Raw genomic sequence first — 24765 nt, 5'->3', positions numbered from 1 at the left:
ATACATACACTCCTTTTTAGAGAATCGACACGTATAGCTGCTCTAATACAATATATAACAACTCAATTTACTAGTAATATTATTCGTTTGAGGCCTAGGTCAGTAAAATTTTAAAAATTTTAAATTACGCAACTAGGGTATAAAGTTTGCTTTCTTAGGTGAGATTTGAGATTGGCTTATGGTGTCACGCCATACTATTTGAGCACTAATTTTAAGAGTGTAACGTATATGTAATGTTTTTAGATAAGCCACGTATATATATATACTAGTTACGATTAGCCGCGGGCATAGCCCAATAGCATCAACTATATCCAAGAAAGCATCAGCTGTCATAGGTAAATGGGAACAAAATACATATAATCAGTTCATGTATAGACGCAACCACCCAAAAGTTTTGCAGTTAACAAAAATGAGCACTGATCAAGAGTTTACAGTGTCTAAATGAAGATTTATCTCTTCTTGTGTTTATATTTATGAAGTTGGTGCAAGAGTTATGAGGAGTGAGGTTAGCGTAGAATTCAATTCCAATTTCCGGACCATATGAAACATTGGTCACCGTCTCGTCATGATCGTTCTTATAAAATATGAGCAGGCCAATATGGGAATTTCTTCTCCTCTGCTTCAGTGAGAAATAAAGAACCAAAAGTTGATGTATGTCATATCTCTAAGACATGAGTCTTCAGTGAGCAGTATGGCATTTTTTCTGGTCTCCTTTACAACCTTTTCCTTGACTCTCTGATCATTCCTAGGGTAATAAAAAAATGAAAGAGCTTACAGTTAAAGATGGTTTAAAAAACAAATAAGCTGCCGATTTTTTCTTATCAAGAACCAAGTGTTGTAACTGAAAACATAAAAGAATTTCAGCAGTTGAGCAAGAATGCCGAAGAATTCCTGGTGTTAAATGAATATATTTTTGATCTGTACAGATTCAGTTCAGCAAAATATAAAATAATTGAAACATAAGGCCAGGCATATATGACTTGCCCCTTATCAAGTAAGATCTTGAGTAGCTTGAGAGTCTGAGGAAGAGGAGCAGTACCATCAGCTGTTGAAAAATAAATAATTTTGTCATCACATGTTAGCTAAAAAACAACACATAAATTCAAATTGAAATTTGAATTGTAGAGCAGATATATGTTTAGACTTAAATTATCAGAATCAAAACCAGGAGAAGCTCTATGATCTTACATGTTCTTACGTGGCAAGTAAAGAATCTTGAATGTCAATTTGTCCCTAAAAAGTTCACTAATTATTTGAATAGCCAATACAGTGTTCATCCTACCCTTAACAACGTTCAAACTTTCTCGGCAGCAAGTTGATGACTAGTTATTCTATTGTCACAATTTTAGTTCTCTCATTAAGCATATCAATGTATATTGTAAACTAAAAATGATTAACCAGGTAACATTCTTCCTTGAACTGTATCACACAGAATTTAGAATAAATACAGATGTCAATATTTAGATTCATATGCTAGCTTAATCTGATGTACCTGGGGAATTTAGATTCGTGCTCCTTCTGCAACCATTGACGTTTCTCTTTTTTATTTTTTATTTTTTTTTATCGGAGGTAGAATCAACAGTTTTTTCGAGCCTCGTCATCTCCGTATAGTCAGAAACACAGACATCTACCAAAAAATGAGTGAAACTCGAGGAACAAAAATTACAAAGAATAATTTTAGGCAAAAGCAAAATGAAACCCAAATGAAATTACTTAAAAGACTCTTCAATTGGCAATAGAAATAGAAGCAAAGGTACAGCTCATACAAGCAAAGCAAAAATCAGAACTAAATTTTCAGAAGAAGAGACCAAATTCCCTAAAAAATCAGCACTAAGTTAAGCTTGAATGAAGTCTTTTTAATAGCATCTGTACTTACGCGTGGCCAAGCTTGCTGATAAAGTGAGCCCTCTACCAACATTTTGTATGCACACACTTAGTTTACCGTGTAAGATGATTAATTCTTTGAAAAAAGATGGGGCCCGCTTTATTTATAATTCATCTAATATTATATATCTACACCTCACGCGCTCCATATGCAGTCATTCTGAAATTTCGCTCCTTTAAATATGATATTTATTTCCTTTGGGATTTTTTTGAAGATGGACTCTAACACAAGATTTCTTTTATAACAAAAAGGTTGTATTATTATTCTAATATTTAAAGGAAGAATTAACCTATATAGCACCTATCCAACAACTTAAACAAAAAATAGCCAAAACTTTTGTTAGTCTATGTCTTCCATTTCAAATTTCATGGGAAGCATCAGCTTCATGAATTAGCACCATGAATCATGAATGAATATTATAGGTACTTTTCGTATATCACTTTGATCTACACTGAGCAGACCCACTTTGGTGATTATTTATTTGACTGAGTATAGAAGAATCCCAAAATGAATTATAACAGGAGTTGAGACATAGCTCCATAATTTCAAAACAACAATGAATTTCTCTGCTACCCTCAAATGAAAAGAGAGTAAAAGAATAAGAACCAATCTAAGTATTTGGAAGAACAAAGATGAATAGAATCATAATCCTACTTAGGACAAATAAATCAATAAAGCATTTGAAGAAAGTCAAATAAAAAAAGTTAATTCCGACAGTTTTTCCTTATTGAAGCAAAATTCCTTGAAATAGCGTAAGTAAGGAAGCAAATCAAAGTGATATTAAATAAACAAAGAAACATCCACAGAGACTATCAATAAAAATTAATGCGAGAAGAACTGAAAATTCATATTAATCAGTGATTGACATACCAAGTTAAACTATCATAAACCGCAAAAGAGCAGAGCGCGAGAAATAGGAAATTAGACATGAATTTTTGACACAAATTCATGCTTTTTGTAACCCATGAAGGAAAAGAAAAAACAAAGAAGGTCAGTGCAATAAACATCATATTTGAAGCTTAATTTACTGAGTCAAAATCAAATTAAGACAGTCCACAAACATCCGTAGTTTCTTTCGGACAATTTATCAAATACCCCTGATGCATGTCCGGATGTGGTATCTAAATAATACATTGAAATCGATTCTTACTGCACTTTTGAAGAGTTGAAAGAAATGATGAAGTATTCCGTCATTCATATAAAATAGAAGCATTACCTTGAAATTGTCGGAGCAGCAGTCACTATAACCCCTGATTAGCAAAGACTGTGTTCTTCAGAGAAACCCGATATCAAAACCAACCAAAATACCAAAAGAAGATCTTTCAAACCAGTGGACACCGCAGCCAAAGTCCGAAATTCGCAGAGAAAAAGCTAAAGCAATCCAAACGAAAATAGAGAGCAGCAGCTAACGGAGAGGTTTTGACCAATATTGTTGCTTCGAGCGAGTGTAGGTCTATTTTGGTCCCTCAAATATAACGCTGAGCATATTTAGTCTCTTAATTATGCTAAAGTGGAGCACCTTTAATTTTACCGATACAATATATTCAAAAACTAACGGTATTACCCAACTCTGATTCATAAAGCAAATCTTCTGCTCTAAAGCAAAATATTCCCTCTTATTTTATTGGATAACGCAAATTATCACTTTAATTCCTCATTTTTAGATAATTTCTCTTGAAAATATCCCATTATGTACTAGTTTTCAATGAGAAAATGACACTGTATAACTGCTGTTAAAATAATAGCCAAAAAAATATATAAAATTTATAAATTATTTTGTGTATATATATACATTTAAAAATTTCGGTTGATTTTTCCAAAAAAAAAAAGTTAAAATTTGAAAAAAATAGAGCTGCCAGGATCACTTCTAGGCATATTATTGAAGCAAACGAATAACCAGGTTGTATTATTATTTTTAGCTCGTGCCAAAAACTATTTACATATGATAGCGGAATAAGTATATAAAGTTGGTATTTTTTTGTATATTAACATACAAAAAAAAATTAAAAAGTATATATATATATATATATATATATATATAAAATTTATATAATTTTTGTATATATATATACAAAATATATACAAATTTTATACATTTTTTCGACTATTATTTTTACAGCGGCTATACAATGTCATTTTCTCATTGAAAACTGGCACAAAAGGAGATATTTTCAAGGTCGAAATTTTAGAAGACATTATCTAAAAATGAGAAATTAAAGTGATAATTTGCGTTATCCAATAAAAAAAGAGGCAACTTTTGCTTCAGAGCAGAAGATTTGTTTCATGAATCAGAGTTGGGTAACACCGTTAGTTTTTGAACACATTGTGTGAGTGAGACTAAAGGTGTTCCACTTTAGCATACTTAAGGGACTAAATATGTTCAGGGCTATATTTGAGGGACCAAAATAGACCTACCCTCAAAGATAATGGACAATATTGGTCAAAACCTCTGTCAGTGAGACTAAAGATGCTCCACTTTAGCATACTTAAGGGACTAAATATGCTCAAGGTTATATTTAAGGGACCAAAATAGATCTACCCTCAAAGATAATGGACAATATTGGTCAAAATCTCGCTAACGGATAAAGCAAAAGTAAAAGCGGCGACCGCCCAGGAGAATAGCCACGAAATTACCAAGTAATCCTTCATCCAACAATTGAAATGACCAAAATGTCCCTTGTGCAAGCAGGGATGTCAACGAAGACCTCCCTGATTCACCTGCTCCTACCATGCTTCTTATATAGGAGAATATATGTTGTTAGAATCGGGAATTCGGGTAGTGTGAAATTTTGCCAAACAATATAATGACAATAACAAAGACAATGAAAGTTGATAACAACGATAATTAAAGTAGATAAAGAAGACACAAATTTAACGTGGTTCGGTCAAAGTGACCTACGTCCACAAGCGGAGAGGAACAATTTACTATAACAATAAGAGTGCAAAAGAGAGTACAAAATTAGAGTAAACACTCTAATTAATCCCAAATACCCTAAGAGAATAACCTCACAAGGTCACTCCAAAAAAAGGGTTCACACAAGTACTTCCCAACACTAACTCTCATACAAAACACTCTTAATAAATGAAGAAAGGAAGAAACAAGAATTGAAGACAAGTCTTGTTGATGTGTATAAAATGAACTAATGACCTTCCCTTTTATAGGCAAAAAAGTCTTGGCCTCTTAGGTGTAAAAGAAGAGATACAACTTGTGCAAATGATGTCCAACACACAATGCAATATTTTTAGGTCCCAAAGAATATTGCCAACAAAATCTACACTTTGCAAAAATACTTATGCTTATGTGATATGGACTCCATTAACCAAAATAATGGCCATATTACAAATCTCCACCTTGGCCTAATTTTGGATGATATAGTAAATTTTCTCTACCTTCTCCGCAAAAGCCCCAATGGGCATATGTCAAAATTTAATGCCATCAAAATCAGACAAGTTGTCTGATACCGAAACTGTAGTAGGGCCTATAACAGTGGAGCCCAATAAAGTATGCAACGAACCAGATCTGTGTGCTTTCATGATTACTAGAGCATCTTGAAAAACTTTTAAAACTCCATATTCACTAGTGAATTTGCACCCAAGGGATTCTAAAGTGCCTAAAGATATGAGATTTTTCTTCAACTCAGGAACATATCTAACATCGGTGAGAGTTCTCACCACATCATCGTGCATTCTGACCCGAATTGTACCTTTGCCAATAACGTTACAAGTAACATTGTTACCCAGTTAGACAATTTCACCTCCAAGTGAATCATATGTAGAAAACAAGTCCCTGCTAGGACACATATGATATGAACAACCGGAATCTAAAATTCACTCATTGTCTAATCTGAAACTAGTTTCAGTTGCTAAAAATATAGTTTCCTCAATCTCATCAGTTGCTACACTAGCTTCAGTGGTGTCAGTATTTTTGTGCTCATTTTTTCTTTCTTTATGCTTTTCTTTATTTTTCAGTTTATAACATTCAGAGATAATGTGACTTTTTTATGACAATAACGACACTTTAAATTATTGTATCTGGATATGGAGTCGGATGGCATCCGCAGGTGTGGCGCCGCAGATGCGCCCCAGGACCGCAGAAGCGAAAATCACTGGAGGCAGAAGCTTCATTTAAGTCGGGGCTTAGACCATTTTGGGTTCATTTATTGAATTCCTCGGGCGATTTTGGAGCTCTTAGAGAGAGGGTTTTCACCTAGCTATTTGAGATAAGTAATTTCTATCCAATGTAAGTTAAATACATACATTATGGGTAGATTTTAACATGAAAAATTATGAAAATGTTGAATTTAGATGAAAAACCTAGGTTTTGATAAAAATGAGATTTAACCACGAAAATGATTATAGAATTGGGTAAAAATTATATATTTGAATTCGTGAGGTTATGGGTAACATTTATCTTAAAAAAATTTTGGAATCCAGGCACGTGGGTCCAAGGGTGAATTTTTGGAATCTTTCAATTTTGGTTGGGTAATTACTCTAATAGTTAAATTATGAACTTTTGAACACATATCGATCAACTTGAGAACAAGTGTTGAGGATTTAAAGCATATTTGAGGATCGTGAGTGAGCTTGAGAACGAGATTAGTGTCTTGCCTAACCTTGTAAGAGGGAACTCATCCCTTAGTTGTATTTGTTATGAATTACTTGTGTGGGGAGCTACATATGCACTAGGTGACGAGAGTCCGTACGTAGATAAATTCCATGTGATGTTCGGGTAGTCTTAGATTTACATCATACTTTGTTTACACTGTTATGTTGATTATGCATATTAATTATCATAAATAGAGCTTATATTAAGGATTTTTAGATTTAAAGTCTCCAGTTTGGATTTCTTATGTTTAGGAAAAATTGAAGAATTTTATAATAACTCTGATAAATCCATGTTCATTCGCATCGCAAGTATTTCCGCGAGCGAGGTAAATTCCTTCACTCTCATATGAGCGGGTGTGATGACATAAAATATCATCTTTAAATTTAATAAGTAATTATGTGTTCTAAGACCTCGAAAAGCACCATTTTTCATTCTTCGACTTGCGTGCACAGTCTGAAAAAATTTTCGGAAATTTTTCATGTGAAAAATGGATTAAAATGTGAAATAGAGCTTTAAAACTCAACCGAGTTGACTTTAGTCAACATTTTTAGCAAACGGACCCGAATCAGTATTTTGACAATTCCGGTAGGTCCGCATCATGATTTGTGACTTGGTCATATGCCCGGAATCGAATTCCGAGGTCCCTAGCTCGAGATATGGAATTTTGATAAAAAATTAAAAGCTTGAAAGCTTAATGATTTTTAAGAATTTACTGATGTTAGATTTATTGACAGCGGGTCCGTATTTTGGTTCCGGTGCTTGGTATAGGTCCACTATAATATTTATGACTTGTATGCCGAATTTGGTGAGAATCGAAGTTGATTTGACGTGATTTGGACGTCCGGTTGTAAAAATATAAGTTTTAAAGTTTTTTTGAAAACGTCCTTTGATTTGGTGGCCGATTCGTAATTGTAGGTGTTATTTTGGCGATTTGATCGTGTGAGCAAGTTCGTATGATGTTTTAGAACTAGTGTGCATGATTGGTTTGGATCCCCGAGGGCTCGGGTGAGTTTCGGATAGGCTACGGGATGATTTCGGACTTAGGAAATTTGGTTTTCTGTAGACTTTGGGCTTCTGGTATTTCCTTCATCGCGTTCGCGAATGTACTCTCGCAAACGCGAAGAGCAAACTGAGCTGGCCGAATTTTCCTTCTTCGCGAACGCGAAGATTGGACCGCGAACGTGAAGGCCAGGGGGGAAAAGACTTCGCGAACGCGAAGGAGGACTCGCAAACGCGAAAGCCACGGGCTGCTACTCATCGCGAACGCGACAGACCCTTCGCGAACGCGAAGAAGGCCTGACCCGTGTGACTTAAAACAGAACCAAAATGGGATTTTTCCCATTTTTCACAAACCCTCAATTATAACTCGGCTTAGGGGCGATTTCAAAGGAGTTTTTCACGATTTCGAACTGGGTAAGTGTTCTTAATCATATAGTGATTGTATTTTATAAATCTAAGCCTATATTCAATATTTTTTTCGGATTTAGATGGAAGAAATTGTAATTTTTATAAAACTTTCCAAAAACGAAAAATTTAGATTTGAAGGTCCATTTGACATCGGAATTGGATAATTTCTATATGGTTGGACTCGTCTCGGAATGAGTGTTCGGATTTCATAAGTTTTTTCGAGATTTGAGATGTGGGTCCCACTGCCGAATATTTTAATGAATTTCGGATTTTTATCCGGATAATTTATAAATTCACATGGAATTAATTCCTATGATTCGTATTGAGTATATTGAATTGTTTATGAATAGATTTGAAGCTTTTAGAGACAAATTTAAAAGGAAAAGTTGTGGTTGAATAATTGATTGGAAATTGCAAAGCGAGGTAAGTGTCGTGGTTAACCTTGACTTGAGGAAATAGAACCCTTAAATTATTTGTTATGTGAAATACATGTGAACGACGTATAGGCGAGGTGACGAGTGTCTATACGTCGTCAAATTAATTGTTTGTGTATATACTTGAAAAATCATAAATTATTTTAAATTATGAATTAATTGTCATAATAATTGTTTCTCTCTTATTCTTTGTCAAATATTAATTCTTGAATTCCTGCATTAATTATTACATGCTATTTGGATTATGTGCCTTAATTGTTATTTGATATTTAGCATATTAAATATTAAACTGCATATTTGCTCTATGATTTCTATAATAATTTGCTAGTTGCCTTTGTTTGTTTCGTAATTAAATCATAATTATTGTATGCTTGTTGTCTTATAATTTTATATTAACTGTTGCATTTATTGGGAAAATTCTTCTATAAGAATTGGTAAATGATTATGTTGGAGGAGCAAGTTGCACGCCTCAACAAGATTGATTATAAAGTCTATATTGGAGGATCGAGTTGCACGCCGCAACAGACTTATTAAAAGTCCATATTGGAGGATCGGGTTGCACGCCACAACAGACTTATAAAAAGTCTATATTAGAGAATCGGGTTGCACGTCGCAACACACTTATTAAAAGTCCATATTGGAGGATCGGGTTACACGCCACAACAGACTTATTAAAAAGTCTATATTGGAGGATCGGGCTGCACGCCGCAACAGACTTATTAAAAGTCCATATTGGGGGATCGGGTTGCACGCCGCAACAAACTTGATTAAAATGAATATATTGTGAGAGCGGGTTGCACGCTGCAACAGAATTGAATGTGAATATATTGTGAGAGCGGGTTGCACGCTGCAACAGAATTGAATGTGAATATATTAGGCTCAGCACTTACCAGTACATGGGGTCGGTTGTACTGACACTATACTCTGCACTTCTTGTGCAGATTTCGGAGTTGGTCCCAGCAACGCTCTATAGACTTGCTCGGATTTCAGCTATCAGAGGAGACTTGAGGTATAACTGCATGGCGTCCGCAGTTCTGAAGTCCCTGTCTATTTTACTTTATCTGTGTGTTTATTTCTAGACAACTTTTTTTATTTAGACCTTTATTTGTATTTATTCTAGAATGCACTTGTGACACCAATTCTGGGATGGTATTTAGACACCGTCATTTTTATGGATTATTTCACTATATTTCAAACTTTGCTTCCGCATTTGTTTATTTGATTATTAGTAATTTAAATATTGTTTAAAAATTGGTTAATATTATTCTAACGTTGGCTTGCCTAGCTAGTGAAATGTTAGGCGCCATCATGATCCGAAGGTGGGAATTTCGGGTTGTGATAGTTTGTATCAGAGCCCTAGGTTACATAGGTCTCACGAGTCACGAGCAAGCTTAGTAGAGTCTGAAGGATCGGTACAGAGACGTATATACTTATCTCTCAAAGGCTATGAAGTTTAGGAACAATATCACTTCTTTCTTATTCTGTCGTGCGATTTTATTCTATCATCGATGATTGAACCATTCTACTCTTATTCTCTCACAGATGGTGAGAATACGTAATACCTCTACCGATGGACTGGGACTAGAGCCCCCGGTGGAAACTATGGCCGAGGGTAGAGGTCGAGGTCGTGCTAGAGGCCGAGGCCGAGGTGGAGCTCAGTCCAGAGCTCAAGCAGCTGCACCTATTGAAGAACCTCGGGTGGACCTTCAGGAGGAGGTTCCAGTTCAGAATGTACCGGTTGGACCAGTTCATGTCCTGGAAGGATTCATAGCCACTCCAGTACTTTAGGATGCTCTAGTCCTTTTGGTAAGTCTTATGGAGGGCATGACCCAGAATGATACATTTCCAGTGGCACCAGCCATCTCACAGGATGGGGGAGGAGCACAAACACCCACTACTCCCGCTCCGGAGTAGATGGCTCCCTAGAATCAGGCTCCAGCAGCCCCGCTAGTTGGGGTAGTTCAGCCAGTTGTTGCGGCACAGATCGGTGATAGGCCCGCCATGTCTTTTGAGGCCTTATTGATATTGTATAAGTTTACCAAGCTCTTTCCAATTCACTTCAGTGGTACACCTTCTGAGGACCCACAAGATTATCTTGAACGCTGCCATGAGGTGCTGCAGAACATGGGTATAGTTGAGACCAATGGGGTTGATTTTGCTATATTTCAGATGACGAGTTCCGCCAAGAGGTAGTGGAGAGATTACACATTGACCCGACCAGTCGGATCGCCTGCACTTACATGGGAGTAGTTCTCTCAGCTATTTCTGGAAAAGTTCCTCCTTATCACACTGAGAGAGGAATTTCGCAAGCAATTTGAACGTCTACAGCAGGGCAGTATGACTGCTACTCAGTTTGAGTCTCGTTTTGTGGATTTGGCCCGTCATGCTCTCCTTTTACTACCTACGGAGGGAGAGAGAGTGAGAAGGTTTATTGAGCACTCACCCTATCAGACTTCAGATGGCCAAGGAGACCAGAAGTGAGATTTCTTTTCAGGAGGCTGCTAATGTCGCATGGAGGATCAAGATGGTTCTTGCACATGAGAGAGGGCAGAGGTCCAATAAGAGGCCTAGTCAGTTTGGTGGTTTCAGTGGTGCCTTGTCTGGAGGCAGAGGTAATTTTGGTAGGGGTCATCCTCCCAGACCGTTTTATTCAGCACTTCATGCATCTCTCGGTGCTTCAGGGAGTCACGGTTCTATTATGCCTTACTCTGGTCAGCCAACATTTAGTGCACATTCAGCTCCTATTAGTGCACCACCACTCCAAAGTTACTACAGTGGTTATCCGACCCATTTGGGTCAGGTTTATCTTCAGCATCCACAACATCAGGATGGGTGCTATGAGTGTGGGAACATTGGTCACATCAGGAGGTATTGCCCTAGATTGGCGAGTAACATATCTCGGCAAGATTCTCGTGCCATCATACTGGCACCAGTTACGTCAACGCCTGCTCAGCCAGCTAGAGGTAGGGGTCAGTCATCTAGAGGTAGAGGTCAGGCTATTAGAGGTGGAGGTCAGGCCATTAGAGGTGGAGGTCAGACCGTTAGAGGTGGAGGCCAACCAGTCAGAGGCCGTCCCAGGGATGCAGTTCAGAGTGGTGGGACCCAGCCTCGATTTTATGCTTTTCCAGCTAGGCCTGAGTCCGAGTCATCTGATGCTGTGATCACATGTATTATTCCAGTTTGCCATAGAGATGCTTCAGTTATATTTGATCTAGGATCTATTTATTCCTATGTGTCTTCCTATTTTGCTTCATATTTGGTTGTGCCTTGTGATTCTCTGAGTGCTTCTGTGTGTGTATCTACACCGGTGGGAGACTCTGTTGTAATAGATCATGTCTATCGTTCGTGTGTGGTTACTATTGGTAATCTTGAGACTAGTGTGGATCTTCTATTTCTTGATATGGTAGATTTTGATGTCATCTTGGGTATGGATTGGCTGTCCCCTTATCATGCTATATTGGATTGTCATGCCAAGACAGTGACCCTAGCTATGCCGGGGTTACTTCGGTTAGAGTAGAAAGGAACTCCTGGTCATTCTGCCAGCAAGGTTATTTCTTATATGAAAGCTCGTTGTATGGTAGAGGAAGGGTGTCTAGCCTATTTGGCTCATATTCACGATCCCAGTGCGGATGTCCCTTCTATGGACTCTGTACCAATTGTTCATGAATTTCCAGAAGTATTTCCTTCAGATTTGCCGGGGATGCCACCCGACAGAGATATTAACTTCTGTATTGATTTTGCTCCTGGCACTCAGCCCATTTCTATTCCGCCATATCGTATGGCCCCGCCGGAGTTGAAAGAATTGAAAGAGCAGTTACAAGACTTGCTTGATCAAGGATTTATTAGACTTAGTGTCTCGCCCTGGGGTGCACCAGTATTATTTGTGAAGAAGAAATATGGCTCTATGCGGATGTGTATAGATTATCGGCAGTTGAACAAGGCCACTATCAAAAACAAATATCCGCTGCCAAGAATTGATGACTTATTTGATCAGCTTCAGGGTGCCAAGGTATTTTCGAAGATCGATTTAAGGTCTGGTTACCATCAGTTGAAGATTATGGCATCTAATATCCCTAAAATAGCTTTTCGAACTCAGTATGGGCATTACGAATTCCTAGTGATGTCATATGGGTTGACAAATGCCCCAGTAACATTTATGGATTTGATGAATCGTGTGTTCAAGCCTTATTTGGATTCTTTTGTGGTTGTATTCATTGATGATATCTTGATTTATTCCAGCAGTCGAGAGGATCATGAGCAGCATCTTCGAAGTGTGCTTCACACCTTGAAGAATAATCAGTTATATGTCAAGTTTTCAAAATGTGAGTTTTGGTTAGACTCAGTTGCCTTTTTGGGGCATGTTGTATCAGTAGAAGGCATAAAGGTGGATCCTAAGAAGATTGAGGCTGTTCAGAATTGGCCTAGACCTACTTCAGTTACAGAGATCCGGAGTTTCCTGGGTTTAGCAGTTTATTATCATCGGTTCGTGGAAGAGTTTTTATCTATAGCAAGTCCATTGACCAGATTGACCTAGAAAAGTGTCCCATTCAGATGGTCAGATGAGTGTGAGTTTAGCTTTCAGAAGCTCAAGAACGCTTTGACTACGGCGCTAGTGTTGGTATTACCCACAGGTTCAGGATCGTATACGGTATATTATGACGCATCTCACATTGGGGTTGATGCAGTATTAATGCAAGATGGCAAGGTAATTGCATATCCGTCGTGACAGTTGAAAGTTCTCAAGAAGAATTATCATGTTCATGACTTATAATTGGCAGTCATTGTTCATGCGCTGAAGATTTGGAGGCATTACCTTTACGGTGTCTCGTGTGAGGTATTTACTGATCATCATAGCCTTCAGTATCTGTTCAAACAAAAGGATCTTAATTTGAGGCAGAGAAGATGGTTGGAGTTGTTGAAAGACTATGATATCACCATTTTGTATCACCCCGGAAAGGCCAATGTGGTGGCCGATGCTTTGAGTAGAAAGGCTGTGAGTATGGGCAGTCTTGCTTATATTCCGGTTGGTGAGAGGCCATTAACTGCAGATGTTCAGACTTTGGCTAATCAGTTCGTGATGTTTGATGTTTCAGAACCCAGTCGCTCGGTCTTCTTTATATGAGCGCATCAGAGAGAGGCAGTATGATGATCCTCATTTACTTGTCCTTAAGGACACGGTGTGACACGGTGATGCCAAACAGGTTGTTGTAGGGGAATATGGGGTTCTGCGAATACAGGATCATATTTGTGTGCCTAATGTGGATGGGCTTTGTGAATTAATTCTTGAAGAAGCACACAGTTCCAGGTATTCTATTCATCTAGGTACCGCCAAAATATATCAAAATTTGTGGCAATATTATTGGTGGAGGAGAATGAAAAAGGATATAGTTGCATATGTAGCTCGGTGTCTGAATTGTCAGCAAGTTAAGTACAAGCATCAGAGACATGGTGGTTTGCTTCAGAAGTTAGAAATTCCTGAGTTGAAGTGGGAGCGTATCACTATGGATTTTGTTGTTGGGCTCCCACAGACTCAGAAAAAATTTGATGCAGTTTGGGTCATTGTGGACAAGTTGACCAAGTCAACACATTTCATTCCATTGGCAGTTACCTATTCTTCAAAGAGGTTAGCTGAAATTTTGTCTGCCTTCATGGTGTGCCCGTGTCTATTATTTCAAATTGAGGTACGCAATTTACCTCACATTTCTGGAGGGCTGTACAACGTGATTTAGGCACGCGGGTGGAGTTGAGTACAACATTTCATCCATAGACAGACGGACAGTCAGAGCGCACTATTCATATATTGGAAGATACGCTTTGCGCTTGTGTTATAAACTTTAGAGGTTCTTGGGATCATTTCTTGCCACCTGCAGAGTTTGCTTATAATAATATCTACCAGTAGAGTATTCAGATGGCTCCATATAAGGCATTATACGGAAGTCGATGCCGATCGCTAGTTGGTTGGTTTGAACCGGGAGAGGCTCGATTGTTGGGTACCGATTTGGTACAAGATACCTTGGATAAGGTCAAGATTATTCATGATCGACTTCGCACAGCTCAGTCTAGGCAGAAGAGTTATGCCGACCGTAAAGTTCATGATATTGCATTCATGGTTGGATAAAGAATATTGCTCCGGATTTCACCTATGAAAGGTGTAATGAGGTTCGGAAAGAAGGGCAAGTTGAGCCCTAGGTATATCAGACCCTTTGAAATTCTTGAAAGGGTGGGTGAAGTAGCCTATAGGCTTGCATTACCACCTAGTTTATCAGCGGTTCATCCGGTATTTCATGTGTCTATGCTCCAAAAATATCATGGTGATCCGTCCCATGTGTTAGATTTCAGCTCAGTCCAATTGGACAAAGATTTGACTTACGAGGAGGAGCCTGTGGCTATTCTAGCCCGGCAGGTCCGATAGTTGAGGTCTAAGAGTTATCCTTCAGTTCAGGTGCAATGGAGAGGTCAGACGGTAGAGACATCTACCTGGGAGTCCGAGTCGGACATGCGGAGTAAATATCCACACCTTTTCTCCAGCTCAGGTACTTTTTCTAACTCTGTTCGAGGACGAACGTTTGTTTTAGAGGTAGAGAATGTGATGACCCAAAATATCATATTTAAATTTAATAAATAATTCTGTATTCTAAGACCTCGAAAAGCATAATTTTTCATTCCTCGACTTGCATGCGCAGTCCAAAAAATTTTCCGGAAAGTTTTTATGTGAAAAATGGATTAAAATATGAAATAGAGCTTTAAAACTCAACCGAGTTGACTTTAGTCAACATTTTTAGCAAATGGACCCGGATCAGTGTTTTGACAATTCCGGTAGGTCCGCATCATGATTTGGGGCTTGGGCGTATGCCCGGAATCGAATTCCGAGGTCCCTAGCTCGAGATATGGAATTTTGATGAAGAATTAAAAGCTTCAAAGCTTAATGATTTTTAAGAATTTACTGATGTTAGATTTATTGACAGCGGGTCCGTATTTTGGTTCCGGTGCTCGGTATAGATCCACTATAATATTTATGATGTGTCTGCCGAATTTGGTGAGAATCAGAGTTGATTTGACGTGATTTGGACGTCCAGTTGTAAAAATATAAGTTTTAAAGTTTTCTTGAAAACGTAGATTCGTAATTGTAGGTGTTATTTTGGCGATTTGATCGCGTGAGTAAGTTAGTATGATGTTTTAGAACTAGTGTGCATGATTGGTTTGGATCCCCGAGGGCTCGGGTGAGTTTCGGATAGGCTATGGGATAATTTTGGACTTAGGAAATCTGGTTTTTTTGTAGACTTTAGGCTTCTGGTATTTCCTTCATCGCGTTCGCGAAGAGCAAACTCAGCTGGCCGAATTTTCCTTTTTCACGAACGCGAAGATTGGACCGCGAACGTGAAGCTATGTGGACTTTACCCTTCGCGAACGCGACCAGCTCAATGCGAACACGAAGCTTTAGAGGCCTGGGGGAGGGGTCAGTTGTCCTTATACGTGAACGCGAGCACTGGCATGCGAACGCGATAGCCAGGGCGGAAAAAGCCTTCGCGAATGCGAAAGAGGACTCGCGAACGCGAAAGCCACAGGCTGCTACTCATCGCGAATGCGACAGGCCCTTCGCGAACGCGACAGGCCCTTCGCGAACGCGAAGAAGGCCCGACCCTTGTGACTTAAAACAGAACCAAAATGAGATTTTTCCCATTTTTCAAATACCCTCAATTATAACTCGGCTTAGGGGCGATTTCAAAGGCATTTTTTACGATTTTGAACTGGGTAAGTGTTCTTTATCATATAGTGATTGTATTTCATAAATCTAAGCCTATATTCAATATTTATTTCGGATTTAGATGGAAGAAATTAGAATTTTTGTAAAACTTTCCAAAAATGAAAAATTTATAGTTGAAGGTCCATTTGACATCGGAATTGGATAATTTCTGTATGGTTGGACTCGTCTCGGAATGGGTGTTCGGATTTCGTAAGTTTTTTCGAGATTTGAGACATGGGTCCCACTGCCGAATATTTTAATAAATTTTGGATTTTTATCCGAAAAATTTATAAATTCATATGGAATTAATTCCTATGATTCGTATTGAGTATATTGAATTGTTTATGAATAGATTTGAAGCTTTCGGAGACAAATTTAAAAGGAAAAGCTGTGGTTGAATAATTGATTGAAAATTGCAAAGCGAGGTAAGTGTCGTGGTTAACCTTGATTTGAGTAAATAGAACCCTTAAATTATTTGTTATGTGAAATGCATGTTAACGACGTATAGGCGAGGTGACGAGTGTCTATACGTCATCAAATTAATTGTTTGTGTATATACTTGAAAAATCATAAATTGTTTTAAATTATGAATTAACTGTCATAATAATTATTTCTCTCCTATTCTTTGTCAGCTATTAATTCTTGAATTCCTGCATTAATTGTTACATGCTATTTGGATTATGTGCCTTAATTGTTATTTGACATTTAGCATATTAAATATTAAACTGCATATTTGCTCTATGATTTCTATAATAATTTGCTAGTTGCCTTTGTTTGTTTCGTAATTAAATCATAATTATTGTATGCTTGTTGTCTTATAATTTTATATTAACTGTTGCATTTATTGGGGAAATTCTTCTATAAAAATTGGTAAATGAATATGTTGGAGGAGCGGGTTGCACGCCGCAACAAGATTGATTATAAAGTCTATATTGGAGGATAGGGTTGCACGCCGCAACAGACTTATTAAAAGTCCATATTGGAGGATCGGGTTGTACGCCGCAACAGACTTATAAAAAGTCTATATTGGAAAATCGGGTTGTATACCACAATAAACTTATTAAAAGTCCATATTGGAGGATCGGGTTACACGCCACAACAGACTTATTAAAAAGTCTATATTGGAGGATCGGGCTGCACGCCGCAACAGACTTATTAAAAGTCTGTGTGTGTGTGTGTGTGTGTGTGTGTGTGTATATATATATATATATATATATATATATATATATATATATATATATATATATATATATATATATATATATATATATATATATATATATATATATGGGGGATCAGGTTGCACGCCGCAACATAATTGAATGTGAATATATTGTGAGAGCGGGTTGCACGCTGCAACATAATTGAATGTGAATATATTGTGAGAGCGGGTTGCACACTGCAACAGAATTGATGGAAATGACAATTGGTTATGAGTGCTGAGTTGGCTTCAATTATTATAAATGAATTACCTGATTTATTTCTATTATTGTTGTTGTTACTAATATTGCGTACATGTTAATGTAAGTGACCCGCCTTAGCCTCGTCACTACTTCGTTAAGGTTAGGCTCAGCACTTACCAGTATATGGAGTCGGTTGTACTGATACTACACTCTGCACTTCTTGTGCAGATTTTGGAGTTGGTCCCAGCAATACACTATAGACTTGTTCGGATTTCAGCTACTAGAGGAGACTTGTGGTATAACTGCATGGCGTCCGCAGTTCTGAAGTCCCTGTCTATTTTACTTTAGCTGTGTGTTTATTTCGAGACAGCTTTATTTATTCAGACCTTTATTTGTATTTATTCTAGAAGCTCGTGTACTTGTGACACTAATTCTGGGATGGTATTTAGACACCGTCGTTTTATGGATTATTTTACTATATTCAAACTTTTCTTCCGCATTTGTTTCTTTGATTATTAGTAATTTAAAGATTGTTTAAAAATTGGTTAATATTATTCTAACATTGTCTTGCCTAGCAAGTGAAATGTTAGGTGCCATCACGGTCCGAAGGTGGGAATTTTGGGTCGTGACAGCGTGCCATTCAGCTCAGCAGGTTAATAAATGCATCTATGGTTCGTGTCGTTCAATCCTCGACAGTGCACAAAGTATATTTTTGGATCGGGAAGTACGTCCTCAGCATAAATTGTGCGTGATAGTACTCGGAGCCTAATTATACTTGATATCATTTTATTGCTTGAGCGGTTAGAATTATTTAATGACATAAATTGACTTGAAATTTATTATTAGTGAAAGAATAATTATCCACTGTTTGTTACTGAGTTGTATCTATTATTTACATAATCCATGCTTATTTAGAAATATTGTATTTTATTGTTGGCCCATAGTAAGTGTCGAAGTCGACCCCTCGTCACTACTTCTTCGAGGTTAGACTAGATACTTACTGGGTACATGTTGTTTATTTACTCACGCTATACTTCTACACTAATCGTGCAGGTTTCGAGGAAGGTGCATCTGGTAGTTATCCCGATGCACACCCCTGATACGTCGAGACTTAATTAGTGGTGAGCTGCTTTTCGAGTCCATCCTGCAACACCTGGAGTCTCTCTTTTGCTTTTATTTTTTGTCTACTCCATTCAGACAGTAGTTTAGTGTTTTGAATATTCTACTAATAGCTCATACACTTGTGATATCAGGTCATGAAATTTTGCTAGTAGACACTTGATAATTTTGAGTATTTTCTTTCACCATTCCTGTTCGTAAAATCGTTCACACTTTATTGTATTAAATTTTCTCACCTTTTACTTATTTAATAATTAAAAATCAACTATTTCTAAAATGTTAAAAGAATTGATCCATGGCTAGTTCATTGTTGGCTTGCCTAACGGTGACGTTGGGAGTCATCACGACCAATAGATAAATTGGGTCGTGACAATATAGTATCAGAGCACTAGGTTCACGTAGGTCTCACAAGTTATAAGCAGGCCTAATAGAGTCTTGCGGATCAATGCGGAGACGCCCGTACTTATCTTCGAGAGGCTATAGGGTGTTAGGAAACTACTCTTTCTTCATCTCCGATCGTGCAATTGATGTTATGCTTAGTATCTTTCTCTTATTCTCTCACAAATGGTGAGTACGCGTGCGGTGGATATACCCGATCATGGATGAGCTGTTCCCCATGTCGCTAGAGGCAGAGGACGAAGGAGGGATCCAACTCGTGGTAGATGACGAGGGCATCCTAGAGTTGCCCCAGATATGCCACCTGCGGATCCAGTAGAGGATCCTATTATTGAGGAGCAAGGCGAGGTGCCTGCAGTGGAGCTAGTCCCAGCGGATTTCATGTCCGCGCCAAGATTCTAGGAGGTCATGGGCCGTATGCTGCGGTTCATGGAATCTATGACTCAGGCTAGTTTATTTCCAGCAGACCCAGGCACATATCAAGCGAGAGGGGGAGCACAGACCCCTACCGCTCAGTCTCCAGAGCATGCAACTACCGTGTATCAAACTCTGGGTGTACTACCTGTGGGTGGAGCTCAGCTAGTTACAGCAGCTATACCTGAGCCCAGACCAATTGCGGCTGACGATTCACAGAAACTATTAGACATATGGACTAGTCTGCATCCTTCTATCTTTGGAGGTGAGCGACATGAGGACCCCAAGACTTTATTGATCGGTGCAGGGACAGACTGCACACCATGAGTATATTGGAGTCCCACGGGGTGAACTTTACCATCTTTCAGCTGAAGGGTAGGGCCCGTAGATGGTTGCAGTCCTATCTTCTTGGCAGACTAGCAGGTTATCCTCCCATGACTTGGGATCATTTCACACGCCTATTCTTGGACAAATATATTCCAACCTCTCAGAGGGAAGAGTTGCGGATTCAGTTCAAGCAGCTCCAGCAGGGTCAGATGTCGATGACCGACTATGAGGCGAGATTCTCTGAGTTGTCTCGCCATACACTTATGATACTTCCTACCGATGTAGAAAAAGTACACTTTGGTATTCGGGCCACTATGGCCCGAGAGGTGGAGATGTAGACTTCTTACGAGCTAGTTGTGGAGATTGCTCGGAGGATCGAGGGTGTCTGTCAGTAGAGTCGAGAGCATGCGACAAGGGATAAGCAGTTTCGATATTCCGGAGAGTTCAGTGGTGCCCTGGCTAGGGTCAGGGGTCAGGTTTCAGTCTAGCAGGCCCACATATCCAGCACCACCGCCTCCTCGGAGTGCTCCAGTGCGGTTTTATTTCAGCGCCATGCAGAGTGTTCTTACTGGCCACCAGCTAGGCAGGGTTCCTCCAGTGGGTATTCAGGCCATCGGGGTCAGACTTCATGTCAGCAGTCCTCCGTTCTGAGGGGTCGTTATGAGTGCGGGGATCCGGGACACATGCAGAGGTTTTGTCCCAGATTTTAAGACAAGGCAGTACAACAGGGTCATCGGCTTAAGTTACAGCACCAGTTGTCGCACCAGCCGTCCGGCCGCCCAGAGGCGGAGGGCAGGTGGGTAGGGGTCGTCCTAGAGGTGGATGTCAGACAGGTGGAGGCCAGTCATGTAGCGATCCAGCTAGGTTCTATACTTTTCCGGCGAGACCAGATGCAGTGATCACATGTATTATTTCTGTCTGTGGTGGGGATGCTTTAGTAATATTTGACCTAGATTCTACATATTCGCATGTTTCATCTTTGTTTGCTCATTTCCTGGGTGTTACTCGTGAGTCCTTGGGTACTCTTATTTATGTGTCCACTCCAGTGGGCGATTCTGTTATTGTGGATTAGATCTACCGGTCCTGCATTGTTACCTTCTGTGGTTATGACCGACATTGAGGTCATCTTGGGCATGGATTGGTTGTCTCCATATCACGCCATCCTTTATTGCCATGCCAAGACTGTTGCCTTGGTGATGCTAGAGTTTCCTAGATTGGAGTGGAAGGGTTCGTCTGTCGGTACATCTAGTCGGGTTATCTCTTTTCTGAAGGCTCGGCACATGGTCGAGAAGGGGTGTTTGAATTATCTAGCTTATTTTCGAGATACTACTATAGAGACCCCGGCGATTGATTCAGTGCCCGTGGTCCGGGAGTTCTTCGATGTGTTTCCTTCTGATCTTCCAAGCATTCCACTAGATTGTGATATCGACTTCTGTATTGATTTGGGTCCAGGTACCCAACCTATATCTATTCCACCATACTGCATGACTCCGAAAGAGTTGAAGGAATTAAAAGAATAACTTGAGGAGTTGCTAGCAAAGGGGTTTGTCAGACCGAGTGTGTTTCCTTGGGGTGCATCTTGATGATTTATTTGACCAGTTGCAGGGTGCTAGGGTATTCTCTAAGATAGACTTGAGATCGAGGTACTATAAGTTGAAGATTCGAGATTCAGATGTTCCTAAGACGTCTTTTCGGACTAGATATGGCCATTATGAGTTTCTAGTGATGTCCTTTGGGTTGACTAACGCCCTGGCGACGTTTATGGATTTTATGAATCGGGTTTTCAGGCCATATATTGATTCATTTGTCATTGTCTTCATTGATGACATTTTGATCTACTCTCGTAGCATGGAGGAGCATGAGCAACATTTGAGAGTGGTGCTTCAGACCTTGCGGGAATAGAAGCTATATGCTAAGTTCTCCAAGTGTGAGTTCTCGTTAGATTCTGTGGCATTCTTGGGACATGTTGTATCAGGCAAGGGTATTAAGGTAGATCCCAAGAAGATCGAGGCAGTTCAGAGTTGACCTCGTCCTACTATATCGACTGAGATCAGGAGCTTCTTGGGGTTAGCAGACTATTATCGCCGGTTTATGGAGGGCTTCTCATTTATTGCATCACCTTTGACTAGATTGACCCAGATGGGTGCTCCATTTCGATTGTCCAATGATTGTGAGGCGAGCTTTTAGAAGCTTAAGACCGCATTGACTTCAGCACCAGTGTTAGTCTTTCCTTTCGGTTCAGGGATGTATACTGTGTATTGTGACACTTCACATATTGGTTTGGATTGTGTATTGATGCAAGAGGGGTGAGTTATTGTATATGCGTCACGTCGGCTGAAGCCCCACGAGAAGAATTACCCCGTACATGATTTGGAGTTGGTCGCGATTGTTCATACTCTTAAGATCTGGAGGTATCGTAGCTTGCAGCATTTGTTCAAGCAGAGGGATCTCAGTTTGAGGCAACACAGGTGGCTTGAGTTACTAAAAGACTATGATATTACCATCCTTTATCATCCGGGCAAGGCGAATGTAGTTGTGGATGCCTTGAGAAGAAAGGCAGAGAGTATGGGTAGTTTGGCATTCATTTCAGTAGAGGAGGCCACTAGCTTTAGACATTCAGTCCTTAGCTAAAAAAATTGTGAGGTTGGATATTTCAAAGATCAGTCGAGTTCTTGCATGCGTCGTTACCCAGTTTTTACTATTCGAGCAGATCAAGGCTCGCTAGTACGACGATCCACACTTATTGGATATTAGAGAGACGATACTACAGGGTAGTGCCAAAGAGGTTACTATCAGTAAGGATGGTGTTCTGCCACTCCAGAGTCGTCTATGTGTCCCTAATATTGATGGATTGAGGAAAAAGATTCCAGATGAGGCACACATTTCTCGGTATTCTATTTATCCAGGTGCTACAAAGATGTATCGTGACCTGAGACAACTTTATTGGTGGCGGCGGATGAAGAAAGACATAGTTGAGTATGTAGCGAGGTGCCTTAATTGCTAGATGGTTAAGTACGATCACCAGAGGCCAGGTGTCCTACTCCAACAGATGGTTATACCTGAGTAGAAATAAGAGCGCATTACTATGGATTTCGTAGTTGGGTTATCATGGACCTTGCGAAATTTTGATGCTGTTTGAGTCATTTTTGATAGGTTGACTAAGTCGGCACACTTCATTCTGGTAGTGACCACGTTATCTTTAGAGATATTGGCCTAGATTTACATTTAGGAGATTGTTCGGTTGCACGGTGTGCCTGTCTCCATTATATCAGATAGAGTCCCTCAGTTTACTTCGTATTTCTGGAGGGCAGTACAGAGTGTGTTGGGGACCCGAGTAGAGCTCATCACAGCCTTTCATCCGTAGACAGCTGGGCAGACGGAGCGGACATATTAGATCTTGGAGGATATGCTCGGAGCATATGTGATTGACTTCAGAGGGCAGTGGGATCGATTCTTGCCTTTGGCCGAGTTTGCTTACAACAACAATTATCAGTCCAGTATCGAGATGGCTCCATTTGTGGCTTTATATGGTCAGCGATGTCGTTCACCCATCGGATGGTTTGAGCCCGACGAGGCTAAGTTATATGATACTGATTTAGTGAAGGATGCCTTGGAAAAGGTAAAGTTGATTCAGGAGCGACTTCGCACAGCACAGTCCAGACAGAAGAGTTAGACGGATCAGAAGGCGCGTGATTTATTATTTATGGTGGGCGAGAAGGTTCTCTTTAAATTCTCGCCGATGAAGGGGATTATGAGGTTCGTGAAGAAGAGCAAGTTGAGCCCAAGGTTCATAGGTCCATTTGAGGTGTTGAGACGAGTTGGGGAGGTTTCTTATGAGCTTGCTTTGCCTCCTAGTCTATCTGGAGTTCATCCGGTTTTCCACGTGTCTATGCTTTGTAGATATCATGCCGACAGGTCGAATGCGTTAGACTTCTGCACGGTTCGGTTAGATGAGAGCCTGTGTTATGAGGAGGAGCCAATTTCTATTGTCGACATGCAGGTTCGCCAGTTAAAGTCCAAGAAGATTAATGCGGTACAATTTCAGTGGAGGGGCTAACCAGTCGAGGAGGCGACTTGGGAGGCCAAGGAGGACATGCAGAGCAGATATCCACACTTATTCAGCACTCCGGGTATGATTCTAGACCCGTTCGAGGATGAACATTTGTTTAAGAGGTCAAGAATGTAACGACCCGACTAGTCATTTTGCTTTCAAGATCCTGGTTCCCCTAAATAATACTCCCCGTATGTGCTTTTACTGTTTTATGACTTGCAGGGATGGTTAGTTCGGGATTTGGAAGGGTTCAAGTTGAAATCGGAACACTTAGTTCCTTAGTATTGGCTTTAAAAACTAAGTTTGACTTGGGTCAATATTTCTAGTAAATGACCTTGAAACCGGTATTTAGCGGTCCCAACAGGTTCGTATGATGATTTTGGACTTGGGCGTGTGTTCAGAGAGAGTTTTGGGTGACGGGGAGCGTTTCGGCACCTAAAGTTGAAAGTTGGCTTATTGAAGGTTTTAAAGTTCTTTAAATTTGGTTTGAAGTAGGTTTTGGTATTATTGAGATTCGTTTGAGATTTCAAGCCCGGGAATAGTTCCGTATGATGATTTAAGACTTGCACACAAATTTCGGTATCATTCGGAGTAGTTTAAGTATGATTCGGTGCGCTCAGAGCAAGTTGGAAGAACTTGAAGTTCATAAGTTGATTCGATTTGGTTTGGGGTGAGATTCTTAGTTTTGGTGTTGTTTTCCATGTTCCGATGGTTCGAGCGAGTCCGTCTCATGTTTACAAACTTTTTGGTATGTTTGGACGAGACTTCGGGGGCCTCGGGTGCTACTCGGACGTTGCACGGATCGAGTTAGAGCTTAAAGGGGGCTTCTGGTGTGCCCGCACCTGCGAGCTTTTGGCCATAGGTGCAAGCTCTTGGCCGTAGAAGTGGCTTTGGGAATTTGACTAGTCATCCGCAGAAGTGGAGGAGCATGCGCAGAATCGGCCTCGCTTCTGCAATGAGAGGTCCGCAGGTGTGATAG

At 39.7% G+C, this 24765-nt stretch overlaps 1 long non-coding RNA gene across 1 annotated transcript; it reads right to left on the bottom strand.

Annotated features, from left to right (window-relative positions):
* Positions 1-310: 310 nt before the first annotated feature.
* Positions 311-1870, bottom strand: LOC107788468 (uncharacterized). Its single transcript, XR_012706115.1, has 3 exons — positions 1493-1870; positions 985-1045; positions 311-745 (listed from the first exon to the last, which is right to left on the bottom strand). It is a non-coding gene; the product is annotated as an uncharacterized LOC107788468 (long non-coding RNA).
* Positions 1871-24765: the final 22895 nt, after the last annotated feature.

Source organism: Nicotiana tabacum, chromosome 23 (genome assembly GCF_000715075.1).
Source record: "Nicotiana tabacum cultivar K326 chromosome 23, ASM71507v2, whole genome shotgun sequence".
Lineage (NCBI taxonomy): Eukaryota > Viridiplantae > Streptophyta > Magnoliopsida > Solanales > Solanaceae > Nicotiana > Nicotiana tabacum.
Note: the sequence above shows the minus strand (reverse complement) of the source record. Positions and strands in the feature narration are given on the sequence as shown.